Source organism: Somniosus microcephalus, chromosome 22 (assembly GCF_052327205.1).
Source record: "Somniosus microcephalus isolate GS21.2 chromosome 22, FLI_Smic_1.0, whole genome shotgun sequence".
NCBI lineage: Eukaryota > Metazoa > Chordata > Chondrichthyes > Squaliformes > Somniosidae > Somniosus > Somniosus microcephalus.
This window is the reverse complement of record NC_141008.1, coordinates 117,121-140,443: the sequence shown is the minus strand read 5'-3', so window position 1 is coordinate 140,443 and position 23,323 is coordinate 117,121.

Here is a 23,323-nt window from a genome sequence, read left to right as displayed (position 1 = left end):
TTTGGAGTTTGGAGTATTGAGTTTCTGGAGATTTTGGAGTTAGGAGTTTTCAGAGTATTTGGAGTTTGGAGTTTGGAGTTTATGGAGTTTTAGGAGTTTGGAGTTAGGAGTTTTTGGAGTTTGGCGTTTGGAATTTGGAGTTTTTGTAGTTTGTAGTTTTTGTAGTTTTTAGAGTTAGGTGTTTTTGGAGTTTTTGCAGTTTGGAAATTTGGGTTTGGAATTAATGGAGTTTTTGAGTTTGTAGTTTGTAGTTTTGAGTTTTTGCAGCTTTGGAGTTTGGAGTTTTTGGAGTTTGGAGTTTTTGGGATTTTTGGAGTTTGGAGTTTTTGATGTTTTTGGAGTTAGGAGTTTTTGGAGTTTGGAGTTTGGAGTTTTTGGAGTTTTTGGAGTTTGGAGTTTTTGGAATTTGGAAATTTTGGAGTTTTTGACGTTTGTAGTTTTTGGAGTTTGGAATTTGGAGTTTTTGGAGTTTTCGGTGTTAGGAAATTGGTGTTTTTTGAGTTTGGAGTTTTTGGAGTTTGGATTTTGGAGTTTTTGGAATTTTGCATTTTTGGAGTTTTTGGAGTTTTTCAAGTTTGGAGTTTTTGGAGTTTGGATTTTGGAGTTAGGATTGTTTGAAGTTTTTGGAGTTTGGATTGTTTGGAGTTTTTGGAGTTTGGAGTATTGAGTTTTTGGAGTTTGGAGTTCGGAGTTTATGGAGATTTTGGAGTTTTTGGAGTTTTTGGAGTTTGGAGTTTGGAATTTGGAGTTTTTGGAGTTTGGAGTTCGGAGTTTATGGAGATTTTGGAGTTTTTGGAGTTTTTGGAGTTTGGAGTTTGGAATTTGGAGTTTTTGGAGTTTGGATTGTTTGGAGTTTTTGGAGTTTGGAGTATTGAGTTTCTGGAGATTTTGGAGTTAGGAGTTTTCAGAGTATTTGGAGTTTGGAGTTTGGAGTTTATGGAGTTTTAGGAGTTTGGAGTTAGGAGTTTTTGGAGTTTGGCGTTTGGAATTTGGAGTTTTTGTAGTTTGTAGTTTTTGTAGTTTTTAGAGTTAGGTGTTTTTGGAGTTTTTGCAGTTTGGAAATTTGGGTTTGGAATTAATGGAGTTTTTGAGTTTGTAGTTTTTAGTTTTGAGTTTTTGCAGCTTTGGAGTTTGGAGTTTTTGGAGTTTGGAGTTTTTGGGATTTTTGGAGTTTGGAGTTTTTGATGTTTTTGGAGTTAGGAGTTTTTGGAGTTTGGAGTTTGGAGTTTTTGGAGTTTTTGGAGTTTGGAGTTTTTGGAATTTGGAAATTTTGGAGCTTTTGACGTTTGTAGTTTTTGGAGTTTGGAATTTGGAGTTTTTGGAGTTTTCGGTGTTAGGAAATTGGTGTTTTTTGAGTTTGGAGTTTTTGGAGTTTGGATTTTGGAGTTTTTGGAATTTTGCATTTTTGGAGTTTTTGGAGTTTTTCAAGTTTGGAGTTTTTGGAGTTTGGATTTTGGAGTTAGGATTGTTTGAAGTTTTTGGAGTTTGGATTGTTTGGAGTTTTTGGAGTTTGGAGTATTGAGTTTTTGGAGTTTGGAGTTCGGAGTTTATGGAGATTTTGGAGTTTTTGGAGTTTTTGGAGTTTGGAGTTTGGAATTTGGAGTTTTTGGAGTTTGGAGTTCAGAGTTTATGGAGATTTTGGAGTTTTTGGAGTTTTTGGAGTTTGGAGTTTGGAATTTGGAGTTTTTGGAGTTTGGATTGTTTGGAGTTTTTGGAGTTTGGAGTATTGAGTTTTTGGAGTTTGGAGTTTGGAGTTTCTGGAGATTTTGGAGTTAGGAGTTTTCGGAGTATTTGGAGTTTGGAGTTTGGAGTTTATGGAGTTTTAGGAGTTTGGAGTTAGGAGTTTTTGGAGTTTGGCGTTTGGAATTTGGAGTTTTTGTAGTTTGTAGTTTTTGTAGTTTTTAGAGTTCGGTGTTTTTGGAGTTTTCGCAGTTTGGAAATTTGGGTTTGGAATTAATGGAGTTTTTGAGTTTGTAGTTTGTAGTTTTGAGTTTTTGCAGCTTTGGAGTTTGGAGTTTTTGGAGTTTGGAGTTTGGAGTTTTTGGAGTTTTTGGAGTTTGGAGTTTTTGGAATTTGGAAATTTTGGAGTTTTTGACGTTTGTAGTTTTTGGAGTTTGGAATTTGGAGTTTTTGGAGTTTTCGGTGTTAGGAAATTGGTGTTTTTTGAGTTTGGAGTGTTTGGAGTTTGGATTTTGGAGTTTTTGGAATTTTGCATTTTTGGAGTTTTTGGAGTTTTTCAAGTTTGGAGTTTTTGGAGTTTGGATTTTGGAGTTAGGATTGTTTGAAGTTTTTGGAGTTTGGATTGTTTGGAGTTTTTGGAGTTTGGAGTATTGAGTTTTTGGAGTTTGGAGTTCGGAGTTTATGGAGATTTTGGAGTTTTTGGAGTTTTTGGAGTTTGGAGTTTGGAATTTGGAGTTTTTGGAGTTTGGAGTTCAGAGTTTATGGAGATTTTGGAGTTTTTGGAGTTTTTGGAGTTTGGAGTTTGGAATTTGGAGTTTTTGGAGTTTGGATTGTTTGGAGTTTTTGGAGTTTGGAGTATTGAGTTTTTGGAGTTTGGAGTTTGGAGTTTCTGGAGATTTTGGAGTTAGGAGTTTTCGGAGTATTTGGAGTTTGGAGTTTGGAGTTTATTGAGTTTTAGGAGTTTGGAGTTAGGAGTTTTCGGAGTATTTGGAGTTTGGAATTTGGAGTTTTTGGAGTTTGGAGTTCAGAGTTTATGGAGATTTTGGAGTTTTTGGAGTTTGGAGTTTGGAATTTGGAGTTTTTGGAGTTTGGATTGTTTGGAGTTTTAGGAGTTTGGAGTTAGGAGTTTTTGGAGTTTGGCGTTTGGAATTTGTAGTTTTTGTAGTTTTTAGAGTTAGGTGTTTTTGGAGTTTTTGCAGTTTGGAAATTTGGGTTTGGAATTAATGGAGTTTTTGAGTTTGTAGTTTGTAGTTTTGAGTTTTTGCAGCTTTGGAGTTTGGAGTTTTTGGAGTTTGGAGTTTGGAGTTTTTGGAGTTTTTGGAGTTTGGAGTTTTTGGAATTTGGAAATTTTGGAGTTTTTGACGTTTGTAGTTTTTGGAGTTTGGAATTTGGAGTTTTTGGAGTTTTAGGTGTTAGGAAATTGGTGTTTTTTGAGTTTGGAGTTTTTGGAGTTTGGATTTTGGAGTTTTTGGAATTTTGCATTTTTGGAGTTTTTCGAGTTTTTCAAGTTTGGAGTTTTTGGAGTTTGGAATTTGGAGTTAGGATTGTTTGAAGTTTTTGGAGTTTGGATTGTTTGGAGTTTTTGGAGTTTGGAGTATTGAGTTTTTGGAGTTTGGAGTTCGGAGTTTATGGAGATTTTGGAGTTTTTGGAGTTTTTGGAGTTTGGAGTTTGGAATTTGGAGTTTTTGGAGTTTGGATTGTTTGGAGTTTTTGGAGTTTGGAGTATTGAGTTTTTGGAGTTTGGAGTTTGGAGTTTCTGGAGATTTTGGAGTTTGGCGTTTGGAATTTGGGGGTTTTGGAGTTTGGAGTTATTGGAGTTGTTGGAGATAGGTGTTTTTGGAGTTTTTGGAGGTTGGAGTTTTAGTTTGGAGTTTATGGAGTTTTTGGAGTTAGGAGTTTTCGGAGTATTTGGAGTTTGGAGTTTGGAGTTTATGGAGTTTTAGGAGTTTGGAGTTTTTGGAGCGAGTTGTTTTTGGAGTTTTTGGAGTTTGGAGTTTTGGGTTTGGAGTTTATGGAGTTTTTGAAGCTAGGAGTTTGGAGTTATTTGAGTTTTTGGAATTAGGTGTTTTTGGAGTTTTTGGAGTTTGGAGTTTGGAGCTTATGGAGTTATTGAAATTTGGAGTTTTTGGAAATTGGAATTTTTGGAGATTGGAGTTTGGTGTTTTTGTAGTTTGGAGTTTTGACTTTTTAGAGTTTTTGAAGTTTGGAGCTTTTCCAGTTTGGAGTTTTTGTAGTTTGGAGTTTGGAGATTTTGGACTTTTGAGTTTCTGGAGTTTTTGGAGTTTGGAGTTTGGAGGTTTTGGAGTTTGGAGTTTTGTGTTTTTGGAGTTTTTGGTGTTAGGAGTTTGGAGTTTTTGGAGTTTGGAGTTTTTGTAGTTTTTAGAGTTAGGTGTTTTTGGAGTTTTTGCAGTTTGGAAATTTGGGTTTGGAATTAATGGAGTTTTTGAGTTTGTAGTTTGGAGTTTTGAGTTTTTGCAGTTTTGGAGTTTGGAGTTTTTGGAGTTTGGAGTTTGGAGTTTTTGGAATTTTTGGAGTTTGGAGTTCTTGATGTTTTTGGAGTTAGGAGTTTTTGGAGTTTGGGGTTTGGAGTTTTTGGAGTTTTTGGAGTTTGGAGTTTTTGGAATTTGGAAATTTTGGAGTTTTTGACGTTTGTAGTTTTTGGAGTTTGGAGTTTGGCGTTTTTGGAGTTTTTGGTGTTAGGAAATTGGTGTTTTCTGAGTTTGGAGTTTTTGGAGTTTGGATTTTGGATTTTCGAGTTTTTGGATTTTTGCATTTTTGGAGTTTTTGGAGTTTTTCAAGTTTGGAGTTTTTGGAGTTTGGATTTTGGAGTTAGGATTGTTTGAAGTTTTTGGAGTTTGGATTGTTTGGAGTTTTTGGAGTTTGGAGTATTGAGTTTTTGGAGTTTGGAGTTCGGAGTTTTTGGAGATTTTGGAGTTTTTGGAGTTTTTGGAGTTTGGAGTTAGCAGCTTTTGGAGTTTGGCGTTTGGAGTTTGGAGTTTTTGGAGTTTGGATTGTTTGGAGTTTTTGGAGTTTGGTGTATTGAGTTTTTGGAGTTTGGAGTTTCTGGAGATGTTGGAGTTTGGCGTTTGGAATTTGGGGGTTTTGGAGTTTTGAGTCATTGGAGTTGTTGGAGATAGGTGTTTTTGGAGTTTGGGGTTTGGAGTTTTTGGAGTTTTTGGAGTTTGGAGTTTTTGGAATTTGGAAATTTTGGAGTTTTTGACGTTTGTAGTTTTTGGAGTTTGGAGTTTGGCGTTTTTGGAGTTTTTGGTGTTAGGAAATTGGTGTTTTCTGAGTTTGGAGTTTTTGGAGTTTGGATTTTGGATTTTCGAGTTTTTGGATTTTTGCATTTTTGGAGTTTTTGGAGTTTTTCAAGTTTGGAGTTTTTGGAGTTTGGATTTTGGAGTTAGGATTGTTTGAAGTTTTTGGAGTTTGGATTGTTTGGAGTTTTTGGAGTTTGGAGTATTGAGTTTTTGGAGTTTGGAGTTCGGAGTTTTTGGAGATTTTGGAGTTTTTGGAGTTTTTGGAGTTTGGAGTTAGCAGCTTTTGGAGTTTGGCGTTTGGAGTTTGGAGTTTTTGGAGTTTGGATTGTTTGGAGTTTTTGGAGTTTGGTGTATTGAGTTTTTGGAGTTTGGAGTTTCTGGAGATGTTGGAGTTTGGCGTTTGGAATTTGGGGGTTTTGGAGTTTTGAGTCATTGGAGTTGTTGGAGATAGGTGTTTTTGGAGTTTGGGGTTTGGAGTTTTTGGAGTTTTTGGAGTTTGGAGTTTTTGGAATTTGGAAATTTTGGAGTTTTTGACGTTTGTAGTTTTTCGAGTTTGGAGTTTGGCGTTTTTGGAGTTTTTGGTGTTAGGAAATTGGTGTTTTCTGAGTTTGGAGTTTTTGGAGTTTGGATTTTGGATTTTCGAGTTTTTGGATTTTTGCATTTTTGGAGTTTTTGGAGATTTTCAAGTTTGGAGTTTTTGGAGTTTGGATTTTGAAGTTAGGATTGTTTGAAGTTTTTGGAGTTTGGATTGTTTGGAGTTTTTGGAGTTTGGAGTATTGAGTTTTTGGAGTTTGGATTTTGGAGTTTTTGGAGATTTTGGAGTTTGACGTTTGGAATTTGGGGGTTTTGTAGTTTGGAGTTATTGGAGTTGTTGGAGATAGGTGTATTTGGAGTTTTTGGAGGTTGGAGTTTTAGTTTGGAGTTCATGGATTTTTTGGAGTTAGGAGTTTTCGGAGTATTTGGAGTTTGGAGTTTGGAGTTTATGGAGTTTTAGGAGTTTGGGGTTCGGAATTTTTGGAGTTTGGCGTTTGGAATTTGGAGTTAGGTGTTTTTGGAGTTTTTGCAGTTTGGAAATTTGGGTTTGGAATTAATGGAGTTTTTGAGTTTGTAGTTTGTAGTTTTGAGTTTTTGCAGTTTTGGAGTTTGGAGTTTTTGGAGTTTGGAGTTTGGAGTTTTTGGGATTTTTGGAGTTTGGTGTTCTTGATGTTTTTGGAGTTAGGAGTTTTTGGAGTTTGGGGTTTGGAGTTTTTGGAGTTTTTGGAGTTTGGAGTATTTGGAATTTGGAAATTTTGGAGTTTTTGACGTTTGTAGTTTTTGGAGTTTGGAGTTTGGAGTTTTTGGAGTTTTTGGTGTTCAGAAATTGGTGTTTTTTGAGTTTGGAGTTTTTGGAGTTTGGATTTTGGATTTTGGAGTTTTTGGAATTTTGCATTTTTGGAGTTTTTGGAGTTTTTCAAGTTTGGAGTTTTTGGAGTTTGGATTTTGAAGTTAGGATTGTTTGAAGTTTTTGGAGTTTGGATTGTTTGGAGTTTTTGGAGTTTGGAGTATTGAGTTTTTGGAGTTTGGATTTTGGAGTTTTTGGAGATTTTGGAGTTTGACGTTTGGAATTTGCGGGTTTTGTAGTTTGGAGTTATTGGAGTTGTTGGAGATAGGTGTATTTGGAGTTTTTGGAGGTTGGAGTTTGGATTTGGAGTTCATGGATTTTTTGGAGTTAGGAGTTTTCGGAGTATTTGGAGTTTGGAGTTTGGAGTTTATGGAGTTTTAGGAGATTGGAGTTCGGAGTTTTTGGAGTTTGGCGTTTGGAATTTGGAGTTTTTGTAGTTTGGAGTTTTTGTAGTTTTTAGAGTTAGGTGTTTTTGGAGTTTTTGCAGTTTGGAGTTTGGAGTTTTTGGGATTTTTGGAGTTTGGTGTTTTTGATGTTTTTGGAGTTAGGAGTTTTGGAGTTTGGAGTTTTTGGAGTTTTTGGAGTTTGGAGTTTTTGGAAATTGGAAATTTTGGAGTTTTTGACGTTTGTAGTTTTTCGAGTTTGGAATTTGGAGTTTTTGGAGTTTTAGGTGTTAGGAAATTGGTGTTTTTTGAGTTTGGAGTTTTTGGAGTTTGGATTTTGGAGTTTTTGGAATTTTGCATTTTTGGAGTTTTTGGAGTTTTTCAAGTTTGGAGTTTTTGGAGTTTGGATTTTGGAGTTAGGATTGTTTGAGGTTTTTGGAGTTTGGATTGTTTGGAGTTTTTGGAGTTTGGAGTATTGAGTTTTTGGAGTTTGGAGTTCGGAGTTTATGGAGATTTTGGAGTTTTTGGAGTTTTTGGAGTTTGGAGTTTGGAATTTGGAGTTTTTGGAGTTTGGATTGTTTGGAGTTTTTGGAGTTTGGAGTATTGAGTTTTTGGAGTTTGCAGTTTGGAGTTTCTGGAGATTTTGGAGTTAGGAGTTTTCGGAGTATTTGGAGTTTGGAGTTTGGAGTTTATGGAGTTTTAGGAGTTTGGAGTTAGGAGTTTTTGGAGTTTGGCGTTTGGAATTTGGAGCTTTTGTAGTTTGTAGTTTTTGTAGTTTTTAGAGTTAGTTGTTTTTGGAGTTTTTGCAGTTTAGAAATTTGGGTTTGGAATTAATGGAGTTTTTGAGTTTGTAGTTTGTAGTTTTGAGTTTTTGCAGCTTTGGAGTTTGGAGTTTTTGGAGTTTGGAGTTTGGAGTTTTGGGGATTTTTGGAGTTTGGAGTTTTTGATGTTTTTGGAGTTAGGAGTTTTTGGAGTTTGGAGTTTGGAGTTTTTGGAGTTTTTGGAGTTTGGAGTTTTTGGAATTTGGAAATTTTGGAGTTTTTGACGTTTGTAGTTTTTGGAGGTTGGAATTTGGAGTTTTTGGAGTTTTAGGTGTTAGGAAATTGGTGTTTTTTGAGTTTGGAGTTTTTGGAGTTTGGATTTTGGAGTTTTTGGAATTTTGCATTTTTGGAGTTTTTGGAGTTTTTCAAGTTTGGAGTTTTTGGAGTTTGGGTTTTGGAGTTAGGATTGTTTGAAGTTTTTGGAGTTTGGATTGTTTGGAGTTTTTGGAGTTTGGAGTACTGAGTTATTGGAGTTTGGAGTTCGGAGTTTATGGAGATTTTGGAGCTTTTGGAGTTTTTGGAGTTTGGAGTTTGGAATTTGGAGTTTTGGAGTTTGGATTGTTTGGAGTTTTTGGAGTTTGGAGTATTGAGTTTTTGGAGTTTGGAGTTTGGAGTTTCTGGAGATTTTCGAGTTTGGCGTTTGGAATTTGGTGGTTTTGGAGTTTGGAGTTATTGGAATTGTTGGAGATAGGTGTTTTTGGAGTTTTTGGAGGTTGGAGTTTTAGTTTGGAGTTTATGGAGTTTTTGGAGTTAGGAGTTTTCGGAGTATTTGGAGTTTGGAGTTTGGTGTTTATGGAGTTTTCGGAGTTTGGTGTTTTTGGAGTTTTTGGAGTGAGTTGTTTTTGGAGTTTTTGGAGTTTGGAGTTTTGGGTTTGGAGTTTATGCAGTTTTTGAAGCTAGGAGTTTGGAGTTATTGGAGTTTTTGGAGTTAGGTGTTTTTGGAGTTTTTGGAGTTTGGAGTTTGGTGTTTTTGGAGTTTGGAGTTTTGACTTTTTAGAGTTTTTGAAGTTTGGAGCTTTTCCAGTTTGGAGTTTTTGTAGTTTGGAGTTTGGAGATTTTGGAGTTAGGAGTTTTCGGAGTATTTGGAGTTTGGAGTTTGGAGTTTATGGAGTTTTAGGAGTTTGGAGTTTTTGGAGTTTTTGGAGCGAGTTGTTTTTGGAGTTTTTGGAGTTTGGAGTTTTGGGTTTGGAGTTTATGGAGTTTTTGAAGCTAGGAGTTTGGAGTTATTTGAGTTTTTGGAATTAGGTGTTTTTGGAGTTTTTGGAGTTTGGAGTTTGGAGCTTATGGAGTTATTGAAATTTGGAGTTTTTGGAAATTGGAATTTTTGGAGATTGGAGTTTGGTGTTTTTGGAGTTTGGAGTTTTGACTTTTTAGAGTTTTTGAAGTTTGGAGCTTTTCCAGTTTGGAGTTTTTGTAGTTTGGAGTTTGGAGATTTTGGAGTTTTGAGTTTCTGGAGTTTTTGGAGTTTGGAGTTTGGAGGTTTTGGAGTTTGGAGTTTTGTGTTTTTGGAGTTTTTGGTGTTAGGAGTTTGGAGTTTTTGGAGTTTGGAGTTTTTGTAGTTTTTAGAGTTAGGTGTTTTTGGAGTTTTTGCAGTTTGGAAATTTGGGTTTGGAATTAATGGAGTTTTTGAGTTTGTAGTTTGGAGTTTTGAGTTTTTGCAGTTTTGGAGTTTGGAGTTTTTGGAGTTTGGAGTTTGGAGTTTTTGGAATTTTTGGAGTTTGGAGTTCTTGATGTTTTTGGAGTTAGGAGTTTTTGGAGTTTGGGGTTTGGAGTTTTTGGAGTTTTTGGAGTTTGGAGTTTTTGGAATTTGGAAATTTTGGAGTTTTTGACGTTTGTAGTTTTTGGAGTTTGGAGTTTGGCGTTTTTGGAGTTTTTGGTGTTAGGAAATTGGTGTTTTCTGAGTTTGGAGTTTTTGGAGTTTGGATTTTGGAGTTAGGATTGTTTGAAGTTTTTGGAGTTTGGATTGTTTGGAGTTTTTGGAGTTTGGAGTATTGAGTTTTTGGAGTTTGGAGTTCGGAGTTTCTGGAGATTTTGGAGTTAGGAGTTTTCGGAGTATTTGGAGTTTGGAGTTAGGAGTTTTTGGAGTTTGGCGTTTGGAATTTGGAGCTTTTGTAGTTTGGAGTTTTTGTAGTTTTTAGAGTTAGGTGTTTTTGGAGTTTTTGCAGTTTAGAAATTTGGGTTTGGAATTAATGGAGTTTTTGAGTTTGTAGTTTGTAGTTTTGAGTTTTTGCAGCTTTGGAGTTTGGAGTTTTTGGAGTTTGGAGTTTGGAGTTTTGGGGATTTTTGGAGTTTGGAGTTTTTGATGTTTTTGGAGTTAGGAGTTTTTGAAGTTTGGAGTTTGGAGTTTTTGGAGTTTGGAGTTTTTGGAATTTGGAGTTTTTGGAGTTTTTGGAGTTTGGAGTTTTTGGAATTTGGAAATTTTTGAGTTTTTGACGTTTGTAGTTTTTGGAGTTTGGAATTTGGAGTTTTTGGAGTTTTAGGTGTTAGGAAATTGGTGTTTTTTGAGTTTGGAGTTTTTGGAGTTTGGATTTTGGAGTTTTTGGAATTTTGCATTTTTGGAGTTTTTGGAGTTTTTCAAGTTTGGAGTTTTTGGAGTTTGGGTTTTGGAGTTAGGATTGTTTGAAGTTTTTGGAGTTTGGATTGTTTGGAGTTTTTAGAGTTTGGAGTATTGAGTTTTTGGAGTTTGGAGTTCGGAGTTTATGGAGATTTTGGAGCTTTTGGAGTTTTTGGAGTTTGGAGTTTGGAATTTGGAGTTTTGGAGTTTGGATTGTTTGGAGTTTTTGGAGTTTGGAGTATTGAGTTTTTGGAGTTTGGAGTTTGGAGTTTCTGGAGATTTTCGAGTTTGGCGTTTGGAATTTGGGGGTTTTGGAGTTTGGAGTTATTGGAGTTGTTGGAGATAGGTGTTTTTGGAGTTTTTGGAGGTTGGAGTTTTAGTTTGGAGTTTATGGAGTTTTTGGAGTTAGGAGTTTTCAGAGTATTTGGAGTTTGGAGTTTGGTGTTTATGGAGTTTTCGGAGTTTGGTGTTTTTGGAGTTTTTGGAGTGAGTTGTTTTTGGAGTTTTTGGAGTTTGGAGTTTTGGGTTTGGAGTTTATGCAGTTTTTGAAGCTAGGAGTTTGGAGTTATTGGAGTTTTTGGAGTTAGGTGTTTTTGGAGTTTTTGGAGTTTGGAGTTTGGTGTTTTTGGAGTTTGGAGTTTTGACTTTTTAGAGTTTTTGAAGTTTGGAGCTTTTCCAGTTTCGAGTTTTTGTAGTTTGGAGTTTGGAGATTTTGGAGTTTTGAGTTTCTGGAGTTTTTGGAGTTTGGAGTTTGGAGGTTTTGGAGTTTGGAGTTTTGTGTTTTTGCAGTTTTTGGTGTTAGGAGTTTGGAGTTTTTGGAGTTTGGAGTTTTTGTAGTTTTTAGAGTTAGGTGTTTTTGGAGTTTTTGCAGTTTGGAAATTTGGGTTTGGAATTAATGGAGTTTTTGAGTTTGTAGTTAGGAGTTTTGAGTTTTTGCAGTTTTGGAGTTTGGAGTTTTTGGAGTTTGGAGTTTGGAGTTTTTGGGATTTTTGGAGTTTGGAGTTCTTGATGTTTTTGGAGTTAGGAGTTTTTGGAGTTTGGGGTTTGGAGTTTTTGGAGTTTTTGGAGTTTGGAGTTTTTGGAATTTGGAAATTTTGGAGTTTTTGACGTTTGTAGTTTTTGGAGTTTGGAGTTAAGATTGTTTGAAGTTTTTGGAGTTTGGATTGTTTGTAGTTTTTGGAGTTTTTCAAGTTTGGAGTTTTTGGAGTTTGGATTTTGGAGTTAGGATTGTTTGAAGTTTTTGGAGTTTGGATTGTTTGGAGTTTTTGGAGTTTGGAGTATTGAGTTTTTGGAGTTTGGAGTTCGGAGTTTATGGAGATTTTGGAGCTTTTGGAGTTTTTGGAGTTTGGAGTTTGGAATTTGGAGTTTTGGAGTTTGGATTGTTTGGAGTTTTTGGAGTTTGGAGTATTGAGTTTTTGGAGTTTGGAGTTTGGAGTTTCTGGAGATTTTGGAGTTTGGCGTTTGGAATTTGGGGGTTTTGGAGTTTGGAGTTATTGGAGTTGTTGGAGATAGGTGTTTTTGGAGTTTTTGGAGGTTGGAGTTTTTGGGATTTTTAGAGTTTGGAATTTTTGATGTTTTTGGAGTTAGGAGTTTTTGGAGTTTGGAGTTTGGAGTTTTTGGAGTTTTTGGAGTTTGGACTTTTTGGAATTTGGAAATTTTGGAGTTTTTGACGTTTGTAGTTTTTGGAGTTTGGAATTTGGAGTTTTTGGAGTTTTTGGTGTTAGGAAATTGGTGTTTTTTGAGTTTGGAGTTTTTGGAGTTTGGATTTTGGAGTTTTTGGAATTTTGCATTTTTGGAGTTTTTGGAGTTTTTCAAGTTTGGAGTTTTTGGAGTTTGGATTTTGGAGTTAGGATTCTTTGAAGTTTTTGGAGTTTGGATTGTTTGGAGTTTTTGGAGTTTGGAGTATTGAGTTTTTGGAGTTTGGAGTTCGGAGTTTTTGGAGTTTGGAGTTTGGAATTTGGAGTTTTTGGAGTTTGGATTGTTTGGAGTTTTTGGAGTTTGGAGTATTGAGTTTTTGGAGTTTGGAGTTTCTGGAGATTTTGGAGTTTGGCGTTTGGAATTTGGGGGTTTTGGAGTTTGGAGTTATTGGAGTTGTTGGAGATAGGTGTTTTTGGAGTTTTTGGAGGTTGGAGTTTTAGTTTGGAGTTTATGGAGTTTTTGGAGTTAGGAGTTTTCGGAGTATTTGGAGTTTGGAGTTTGGAGTTTATGGAGTTTTAGGAGTTTGGAGTTTTTGGAGTTTTTGGAGCGAGTTGTTTTTGGAGTTTTTGGAGTTTGGAGTTTTGGGTTTGGAGTTTATGGAGTTTTTGAAGCTAGGAGTTTGGAGTTATTTGAGTTTTTGGAGTTAGGTGTTTTTGGAGTTTTTGGAGTTTGGAGTTTGGAGCTTATGGAGTTATTGAAATTTGGAGTTTTTGGAAATTGGAATTTTTGGAGATTGGAGTTTGGTGTTTTTGGAGTTTGGAGTTTTGACTTTTTAGAGTTTTTGAAGTTTGGAGCTTTTCCAGTTTGGAGTTTTTGTAGTTTGGAGTTTGGAGATTTTGGAGTTTTGAGTTTCTGGAGTTTTTGGAGTTTGGAGTTTGGAGGTTTTGGAGTTTGGAGTTTTGTGTTTTTGGAGTTTTTGGTGTTAGGAGTTTGGAGTTTTTGTAGTTTGGAGTTTTTGTAGTTTTTAGAGTTAGGTGTTTTTGGAGTTTTTGCAGTTTGGAAATTTGGGTTTGGAATTAATGGAGTTTTTGAGTTTGTAGTTTGGAGTTTTGAGTTTTTGCAGTTTTGGAGTTTGGAGTTTTTGGAGTTTGGAGTTTGGAGTTTTTGGGATTTTTGGAGTTTGGAGTTCTTGATGTTTTTGGAGTTAGGAGTTTTTGGAGTTTGGGGTTTGGAGTTTTTGGAGTTTTTGGAGTTTGGAGTTTTTGGAATTTGGAAATTTTGGAGTTTTTGACGTTTGTAGTTTTTGGAGTTTGGAGTTTGGCGTTTTTGGAGTTTTTGGTGTTAGGAAATTGGTGTTTTCTGAGTTTGGAGTTTTTGGAGTTTGGATTTTGGATTTTCGAGTTTTTGGATTTTTGCATTTTTGGAGTTTTTGGAGTTTTTCAAGTTTGGAGTTTTTGGAGTTTGGATTTTGAAGTTAGGATTGTTTGAAGTTTTTGGAGTTTGGATTGTTTGGAGTTTTTGGAGTTTGGAGTATTGAGTTTTTGGAGTTTGGATTTTCGAGTTTTTGGAGATTTTGGAGTTTGACGTTTGGAATTTGGGGGTTTTGTAGTTTGGAGTTATTGGAGTTGTTGGAGATAGGTGTATTTGGAGTTTTTGGAGGTTGGAGTTTTAGTTTGGAGTTCATGGATTTTTTGGAGTTAGGAGTTTTCGGTGTATTTGGAGTTTGGAGTTTGGAGTTTATGGAGTTTTAGGAGTTTGGGGTTCGGAATTTTTGGAGTTTGGCGTTTGGAATTTGGAGTTAGGTGTTTTTGGAGTTTTTGCAGTTTGGAAATTTGGGTTTGGAATTAATGGAGTTTTTGAGTTTGTAGTTTGTAGTTTTGAGTTTTTGCAGTTTTGGAGTTTGGAGTTTTTGGAGTTTGGAGTTTGGAGTTTTTGGGATTTTTGGAGTTTGGTGTTCTTGATGTTTTTGGAGTTAAGAGTTTTTGGAGTTTGGGGTTTGGAGTTTTTGGAGTTTTTGGAGTTTGGAGTTTTTGGAATTTGGAAATTTTGGAGTTTTTGACGTTTGTAGTTTTTGGAGTTTGGAGTTTGGAGTTTGGAGTTTGGAGTTTTTGGGATTTTTGGAGTTTGGTGTTCTTGATGTTTTTGGAGTTAAGAGTTTTTGGAGTTTGGGGTTTGGAGTTTTTGGAGTTTTTGGAGTTTGGAGTTTTTGGAATTTGGAAATTTTGGAGTTTTTGACGTTTGTAGTTTTTGGAGTTTGGAGTTTGGAGTTTTTGGAGTTTTTGGTGTTCGGAAATTGGTGTTTTTTGAGTTTGGAGTTTTTGGAGTTTGGATTTTGGATTTTGGAGTTTTTGGAATTTTGCATTTTTGGAGTTTTTGGAGTTTTTCAAGTTTGGAGTTTTTGGAGTTTGGATTTTGAAGTTAGGATTGTTTGAAGTTTTTGGAGTTTGGATTGTTTGGAGTTTTTGGAGTTTGGAGTATTGAGTTTTTGGAGTTTGGATTTTGGAGTTTTTGGAGATTTTGGAGTTTGACGTTTGGAATTTGAGGGTTTTGTAGTTTGGAGTTATTGGAGTTGTTGGAGATAGGTGTATTTGGAGTTTTTGGAGGTTGGAGTTTTAGTTTGGAGTTCATGGATTTTTTGGAGTTAGGAGTTTTTGGAGTATTTGGAGTTTGGAGTTTGGAGTTTATGGAGTTTTAGGAGTTTGGAGTTCGGAGTTTTTGGAGTTTGGCGTTTGGAATTTGGAGTTTTTGTAGTTTGGAGTTTTTGTAGTTTTTAGAGTTAGGTGTTTTTGGAGTTTTTGCAGTTTGGAGTTTGGAGTTTTTGGGATTTTTGGAGTTTAGTGTTTTTGATGTTTTTGGAGTTAGGAGTTTTTGGAGTTTGTAGTTTTTGGAGTTTTTGGAGTTTGGAGTTTTTGGAAATTGGAAATTTTGGAGTTTTTGACGTTTGTAGTTTTTGGAGTTTGGAATTTGGAGTTTTTGGAGTTTTAGGTGTTAGGAAATTGGTGTTTTTTGAGTTTGGAGTTTTTGGAGTTTGGATTTTGGAGTTTTTGGAATTTTGCATTTTTGGAGTTTTTGGAGTTTTTCAAGTTTGGAGTTTTTGGAGTTTGGATTTTGGAGTTAGGATTGTTTGAGGTTTTTGGAGTTTGGATTGTTTGGAGTTTTTGGAGTTTGGAGTATTGAGTTTTTGGAGTTTGGAGTTCGGAGTTTATGGAGATTTTGGAGTTTTTGGAGTTTTTGGAGTTTGGAGTTTGGAATTTGGAGTTTTTGCAGTTTGGATTGTTTGGAGTTTTTGGAGTTTGGAGTATTGAGTTTTTGGAGTTTGGAGTTTCTGGAGATTTTGGAGATTTTGGAGTTCGGAGTTTTCGGAGTATTTGGAGTTTGGAGTTTGGAGTTTATGGAGTTTTAGGAGTTTGGAGTTAGGAGTTTTTGGAGTTTGGCATTTGGAATTTGGAGCTTTTGTAGTTTGGAGTTTTTGTAGTTTTTAGAGTTAGGTGTTTTTGGAGTTTTTGCAGTTTAGAAATTTGGGTTTGGAATTAATGGAGTTTTTGAGTTTGTAGTTTGTAGTTTTGAGTTTTTGCAGCTTTGGAGTTTGGAGTTTTTGGAGTTTGGAGTTTGGAGTTTTGGGGATTTTTGGAGTTTGGAGTTTTTGATGTTTTTGGAGTTAGGAGTTTTTGGAGTTTGGAGTTTGGAGTTTTTGGAGTTTTTGGAGTTTGGAGTTTTTGGAATTTGGAAATTTTGGAGTTTTTGACGTTTGTAGTTTTTGGAGTTTGGAATTTGGAGTTTTTGGAGTTTTAGGTGTTAGGAAATTGGTGTTTTTTGAGTTTGGAGTTTTTGGAGTTTGGATTTTGGAGTTTTTGGAATTTTGCATTTTTGGAGTTTTTGGAGTTTTTCAAGTTTGGAGTTTTTGGAGTTTGGGTTTTGGAGTTAGGATTGTTTGAAGTTTTTGGAGTTTGGATTGTTTGGAGTTTTTGGAGTTTGGAGTATTGAGTTTTTGGATTTTGGAGTTCGGAGTTTATGGAAATTTTGGAGCTTTTGGAGTTTTTGGAGTTTGGAGTTTGGAATTTGGAGTTTTGGAGTTTGGATTGTTTGGAGTTTTTGTAGTTTGGAGTATTGAGTTTTTGGAGTTTGGAGTTTGGAGTTTCTGGAGATTTTGGAGTTTGGCGTTTGGAATTTGGGGGTTTTGGAGTTTGGAGTTATTGGAGTTGTTGGAGATAGGTGTTTTTGGAGTTTTTGGAGGTTGGAGTTTTAGTTTGGAGTTTATGGAGTTTTTGGAGTTAGGAGTTTTCGGAGTATTTGGAGTTTGGAGTTTGGTGTTTATGGAGTTTTCGGAGTTTGGTGTTTTTGGAGTTTTTGGAGTGAGTTGTTTTTGGAGTTTTTGGAGTTTGGAGTTTTGGGTTTGGAGTTTATGCAGTTTTTGAAGCTAGGAGTTTGGAGTTATTGGAGTTTTTGGAGTTAGGTGTTTTTGGAGTTTTTGGAGTTTGGAGTTTGGTGTTTTTGGAGTTTGGAGTTTTGACTTTTTAGAGTTTTTGAAGTTTGGAGCTTTTCCAGTTTGGAGTTTTTGTAGTTTGGAGTTTGGAGATTTTGGAGTTTTGAGTTTCTGGAGTTTTTGGAGTTTGGAGTTTGGAGGTTTTGGAGTTTGGAGTTTTGTGTTTTTGCAGTTTTTGGTGTTAGGAGTTTGGAGTTTTTGGAGTTTGGAGTTTTTGTAGTTTTTAGAGTTAGGTGTTTTTGGAGTTTTTGCAGTTTGGAAATTTGGGTTTGGAATTAATGGAGTTTTTGAGTTTGTAGTTAGAAGTTTTGAGTTTTTGCAGTTTTGGAGTTTGGAGTTTTTGGAGTTTGGAGTTTGGAGTTTTTGGGATTTTTGGAGTTTGGAGTTCTTGATGTTTTTGGAGTTAGGAGTTTTTGGAGTTTGGGGTTTGGAGTTTTTGGAGTTTTTGGAGTTTGGAGTTTTTGGAATTTGGAAATTTTGGAGTTTTTGACGTTTGTAGTTTTTGGAGTTTGGAGTTTGGAGTTAGGATTGTTTGAAGTTTTTGGAGTTTGGATTGTTTGGAGTATTTGTAGTTTTTCAAGTTTGGAGTTTTTGGAGTTTGGATTTTGGAGTTAGGACTGTTTGAAGTTTTTGGAGTTTGGATTGTTTGGAGTTTTTGGAGTTTGGAGTATTGAGTTTTTGGAGTTTGGAGTTCGGAGTTTATGGAGATTTTGGAGCTTTTGGAGTTTTTGGAGTTTGGAGTTTGGAATTTGAAGTTTTGGAGTTTGGATTGTTTGGAGTTTTTGGAGTTTGGAGTATTGAGTTTTTGGAGTTTGGAGTTTGGAGTTTCTGGAGATTTTGGAGTTTGGCGTTTGGAATTTGGGGGTTTTGGAGTTTGGAGTTATTGGAGTTGTTGGAGATAGGTGTTTTTGGAGTTTTTGGAGGTTGGAGTTTTAGTTTGGAGTTTATGGAGTTTTTGGAGTTTGGAGTTTTCGGAGTATTTGGAGTTTGGAGTTTGGTGTTTATGGAGTTTTCGGAGTTTGGTGTTTTTGGAGTTTTTGGAGTGAGTTGTTTTTGGAGTTTTTGGAGTTTGGAGTTTTGGGTTTGGAGTTTATGCAGTTTTTGAAGCTAGGAGTTTGGAGTTATTGGAGTTTTTGGAGTTAGGTGTTTTTGGAGTTTTTGGAGTTTGGAGTTTGGTGTTTTTGGAGTTTGGAGTTTTGACTTTTTAGAGTTTTTGAAGTTTGGAGCTTTTCCAGTTTGGAGTTTTTGTAGTTTGGAGTTTGGAGATTTTGGAGTTTTGAGTTTTTGGAGTTTTTGGAGTTTGGAGTTTGGAGCTTTTGGAGTTTGGACTTTTGTGTTTTTGGAGTTTTTGGTGTTAGGAGTTTGGAGTTTATGGAGTTTGGAGTTTTTGTAGTTTTTAGAGTTAGGTGTTTTTGGAGTTTTTGCAGTTTGGAAATTTGGGTTTGGAATTAATGGAGTTTTTGAGTTTGTAGTTTGGAGTTTTGAGTTTTTGCAGTTTTGGAGTTTGGAGTTTTTGGAGTTTGGTCTTTGGAGTTTTTGGGATTTTTTGATTTGGAGTTTTTGGAGTTTGGATTTTGGAGTTTTTGCAATTTTGCATTTTTGGAGTTTTTGCAGTTTTTCAACTTTGGAGTTTTTGGAGTTTCGATTTTGGAGTTAGGATTGTTTGAAGTTTTTGGAGTTTGGATTGTTTGGAGTTTTTGGAGTTTGGAGTATTGAGTTTTTGGAGTTTGGAGTTCGGAGTTTTGGGAGATTTTGGAGTTTTTGGAGTTTTTGGAGTTTGGAGTTTGGAATTTGGAGTTTTTGGAGTTTGGATTGTTTGGAGTTTTTGGAGTTTGGAGTATTGAGTTTTTGGAGTTTGGAGTTTGGAGTTTCTGGAGATTTTGGAGTTTGGCGTTTGGAATTTGGTGGTTTTGGAGTTTGGAGTTATTGGAGTTGTTGGAGATAGGTGTTTTTGGAGTTTTTGGAGGTTGGAGTTTTAGTTTGGAGTTTATGGAGTTTTTGGAGTTAGGAGTTTTCGGAGTATTTGGAGTTTGGAGTTTATGGAGTTTTAGGAGTTTGGAGTTTTTGGAGTGAGTTGTTTTTGGAGTTTTTGGAGTTTGGAGTTTTGGGTTTGGAGTTTATGGAGTTTTTGAAGCTAGGAGTTTGGAGTTATTGGAGTTTTTGGAGTTAGGTGTTTTTGGAGTTTTTGGAGTTTGGAGTTTGGAGCTTATGGAGTTATTGAAATTTGGAGTTTTTGGAAATTGGAATTTTTGGAGATTGGAGTTTGGTGTTTTTGGAGTTTGGAGTTTTGACTTTTTAGAGTTTTTGAAGTTTGGAGCTTTTCCAGTTTGGAGTTTTTATAGCTTGGAGTTTGGAGATTTTGGAGTTTTGAGTTTCTGGAGTTTTTGGAGTTTGGAGTTTGGAGGTTTTGGAGTTTGGAGTTTTGTGTTTTTGGAGTTTTTGGTGTTAGGAGTTTGGAGTTTTTGGAGTTTGGAGTTTTTGTAGTTTTTAGAGTTAGGTGTTTTTGGAGTTTTTGCAGTTTGGAAATTTGGGTTTGGAATTAATGGAGTTTTTGAGTTTGTAGTTTGGAGTTTTGAGTTTTTGCAGTTTTGGAGTTTGGAGTTTTTGGAGTTTGGAGTTTGGAGTTTTTGGGATTTTTGGAGTTTGGAGTTTTTGATGTTTTTGGAGTTAGGAGTTTTTGGAATTTGGAAATTTTGGAGTTTTTGACGTTTGTAGTTTTTGGAGTTTGGAATTTGGAGTTTTTGGAGTTTTTGGTGTTCGGAAATTGGTGTTTTTTGAGTTTGGAGTTTTTGGAGTTTGGATTTTGGAGTTTTTGGAATTTTGCATTTTTGGAGTTTTTGGAGTTTTTCAAGTTTGGAGTTTTTGGAGTTTCGATTTTGGAGTTAGGATTGTTTGAAGTTTTTGGAGTTTGGATTGTTTGGAGTTTTTGGAGTTTGGAGTATTGAGTTTTTGGAGTTTGGAGTTCGGAGTTTTTGGAGATTTTGGAGTTTTTGGAGTTTTTGGAGTTTGGAGTTTGGAATTTGGAGTTTTTGGAGTTTGGATTGTTTGGAGTTTTTGGAGTTTGGAGTATTGAATTTTTGGGGTTTGGAGTTTGGAGTTTCTGGAGATTTTGGAGTTTGGCGTTTGTAATTTGGTGGTTTTGGAGTTTGGAGTTATTGGAGTTGTTGGAGATAGGTGTTTTGGGAGTTTTTGGAGGTTGGAGTTTTAGTTTGGAGTTTATGGAGTTTTTGGAGTTAGGAGTTTTTGGAGTATTTGGAGTTTGGAGTTTGGAGTTTATGGAGTTTTAGGAATTTGGAGTTTTTGGAGTGAGTTGTTTTTGGAGTTTTTGGAGTTTGGAGTTTTGGGTTTGGAGTTTATGGAGTTTTTGAAGCTAGGAGTTTGGAGTTATTGGAGTTTTTGGAGTTAGGTGTTTTTGGAGTTTTTGGAGTTTGGAGTTTGGAGCTTATGGAGTTATTGAAATTTGGAGTTTTTGGAAATTGGAATTTTTGGAGATTGGAGTTTGGTGCTTTTGGAGTTTGGAGTTTTGACTTTTTAGAATTTTTGAAGTTTGGAGCTTTTCCAGTTTGGAGTTTTTGTAGTTTGGAGTTTGGAGATTTTGGAGTTTTGAGTTTCTGGAGTTTTTGGAGTTTGGAGTTTGGAGGTTTTGGAGTTTGGAGTTTTGTGTTTTTGGAATTTTTTGGTGTTAGGAGTTTGGAGTTTTTGGAGTTTGGAGTTTTTGTAGTTTTTAGAGTTAGGTGTTTTTGGAGTTTTTGCAGTTTGGAAATTTGGGTTTGGAATTAATGGAGTTTTTGAGTTTGGAGTTTGGAGTTTTGAGTTTTTGCAGTTTTGGAGTTTGGAGTTTTTGGAGTTTGGAGTTTGGAGGTTTTGGGATTTTTGGAGTTTGGAGTTCTTGATGTTTTTGGAGTTAGGAGTTTTTGGAGTTTGGGGTTTGGAGTTTTTGGAGTTTTTGGAGTTTGGAGTTTTTGGAATTTGGAAATTTTGGAGTTTTTGACGTTTGTAGTTTTTGGAGTTTGGAGTTTGGAGTTTTTGGAGTTTTTGGTGTTAGGAAATTGGTGTTTTTTGAGTTTGGAGTTTTTGGAGTTTGGATTTTGGATTTTGGAGTTTTTGGAATTTTGCATTTTTGGAGTTTTTGGAGTTTTTCAAGTTTGGAGTTTTTGGAGTTTGGATTTTGAAGTTAGGATTGTTTGAAGTTTTTGTAGTTTGGATTGTTTGGAGTTTTTGGAGTTTGGAGTATTGAGTTTTTGGAGATTTTGGAGTTTGACGTTTGGAATTTGGGGGTTTTGTAGTTTGGAGTTATTGGAGTTGTTGGAGATAGGTGTATTTGGAGGTTTTGGAGGTTGGAGTTTTAGTTTGGAGTTCATGGATTTTTTGGAGTTAGGAGTTTTCGGAGTATTTGGAGTTTGGAGTTTGGAGTTTATGGAGTTTTAGGAGTTTGGAGTTCGGAGTTTTTGGAGTTTGGCGTTTGGAATTTGGAGTTTTTGTCGTTTGGAGTTTTTGTAGTTTGGAGTTTTTGTAGTTTTTAGAGTTAGCTGTTTTTGGAGTTTTTGCAGTTTGGAAATTTGGGTTTGGAATTAATGGAGTTTTTGAGTTTGGAGTTTGGAGTTTTTGGGATTTTTGGAGTTTGGAGTTCTTGATATTTTTGGAGTTAGGAGTTTTTGGAGTTTGGGGTTTGGAGTTTTTGGAGTTTTTGGAGTTTGGAGTTTTGGAATTTGGAAATTTTGGAGTTTTTGACGCTTGTAGTTTTTGGAGTTTGGAGTTTGGAGTTTTTGGAGTTTTTGGTGTTAGGAAATTGGTGTTTTTTGAGTTTGGAGTTTTTGGAGTTTGGATTTTGGATTTTGGAGTTTTTGGAATTTTGCATTTTTGGAGTTTTTGGAGTTTTTCAAGTTTGGAGTTTTTGGAGTTTGGATTTTGAAGTTAGGATTGTTTGAAGTTTTTGGAGTTTGGATTGTTTGGAGTTTTTGGAGTTTGGAGTATTGAGTTTTTGGAGTTTGGATTTTGGAGTTTTTGGAGATTTTGGAGTTTGACGTTTGGAATTTGGGGGTTTTGTAGTTTGGAGTTATTGGAGTTGTTGGAGATAGGTGTATTTGGAGTTTTTGGAGGTTGGAGTTTTAGTTTGGAGTTCATGGATTTTTTGGAGTTAGGAGTTTTCGGAGTATTTGGAGTTTGGAGTTTGGAGTTTATGGAGTTTTAGGAGTTTGGAGTTCGGAGTTTTTGGAGTTTGGCGTTTGGAATTGGGAGTTTTTGTAGTTTGGAGTTTTTGTAGTTTTTAGAGTTAGGTGTTTTTGGAGTTTTTGCAGTTTGGAAATTTGGGTTTGGAATTAATGGAGTTTTTGAGTTTGTAGTTTGTAGTTTTGAGTTTTTGCAGCTTTGGAGTTTGGAGTTTTTGGAGTTTGGAGTTTGGAGTTTTTGGGATTTTTGGAGTTTGGAGTTTTTGATGTTTTTGGAGTTAGGAGTTTTTGGAGTTTGGAGTTTTTGGAGTTTTTGGAGTTTGGAGTTTTTGGAATTTGGAAATTTTGGAGTTTTTGACGTTTGTAGTTTTTGGAGTTTGGAATTTGGAGTTTTTGGAGTTTTAGGTGTTAGGAAATTGGTGTTTTTTGAGTTTGGAGTTTTTGGAGTTTGGATTTTGGAGTTTTTGGAATTTTGCATTATTGGAGTTTTTGGAGTTTTTCAAGTTTGGAGTTTTTGGAGTTTGGATTTTGGAGTTAGGATTGTTTGAGGTTTTTGGAGTTTGGATTGTTTGGAGTTTTTGGAGTTTGGAGTATTGAGTTTTTGGAGTTTGGAGTTCGGAGTTTATGGAGATTTTGGAGTTTTTGGTGTTTTTGGAGTTTGGAGTTTGGAATTTGGAGTTTTTGGAGTTTCGATTGTTTGGAGTTTTTGGAGTTTGGAGTATTGAGTTTTTGGAGTTTGGAGTTTGGAGTTTCTGGAGATTTTGGAGTTAGGAGTTTTCGGAGTATTTGGAGTTTGGAGTTTGGAGTTTATGGAGTTTTAGGAGTTTGGAGTTAGGAGTTTTTGAAGTTTGGCGTTTGGAATTTGGAGCTTTTGTAGTTTGGAGTTTTTGTAGTTTTTAGAGTTAGGTATTTTTGGAGTTTTTGCAGTTTGGAAATTTGGGTTTGGAATTAATGGAGTTTTTGAGTTTGTAGTTTATAGTTTTGAGTTTTTGCAGCTTTGGAGTTTGGAGTTTTTGGAGTTTGGAGTTTGGAGTTTTTGGGATTTTTGGAGTTTGGAGTTTTTGATGTTTTTGGAAATTTTGGAGTTTTTGACGTTTGTAGTTTTTGGAGTTTGGAATTTGGAGTTTTTGGAGTTTTAGGTGTTAGGAAATTGGTGTTTTTTGAGTTTGGAGTTTTTGGAGTTTGGATTTTGGAGTTTTTGGAATTTTGCATTTTTGGAGTTTTTGGAGTTTTTCAAGTTTGGAGTTTTTGGAGTTTGGATTTTGGAGTTAGGATTGTTTGAAGTTTTTGGAGTTTGGATTGTTTGGAGTTTTTGGAGTTTGGAGTATTGAGTTTTTGGTGTTTGGAGTTCGGAGTTTATGGAGATTTTGGAGTTTTTGGAGTTTTTGGAGTTTGGAGTTTGGAATTTGGAGTTTTGGAGTTTGGATTGTTTGGAGTTTTTGGAGTTTGGAGTATTGAGTTTTTGGAGTTTGGAGTTTGGAGTTTATGGAGATTTTGGAGTTTGGCGTTTGGAATTTGGGAGTTTTGGAGTTTGGAGTTATTGGAGTTGTTGGAGATAGGTGTTTTTGGAGTTTTTGGAGGTTGGAGTTTTAGTTTGGAGTTTATGGAGTTTTTGGAGTTAGGAGTTTTCGGAGTATTTGGAGTTTGGAGTTTGGAGTTTATGGAGTTTTAGGAGTTTGGAGTTTTTGGAGTGAGTTGTTTTTGGAGTTTTTGGAGTTTGGAGTTTTGGGTTTGGAGTTTATGGAGTTTTTGAAGCTAGGAGTTTGGAGTTATTGGAGTTTTTGGAGTTAGGTGTTTTTGGACTTTTTGGAGTTTGGAGTTTGGAGCTTATGGAGTTATTGAAATTTGGAGTTTTTGGAAATTGGAATTTTTGGAGATTGGAGTTTGGTGTTTTTGGAGTTTGGAGTTTTGACTTTTTAGAGTTTTTGAAGTTTGGAGCTTTTCCAGTTTGGAGT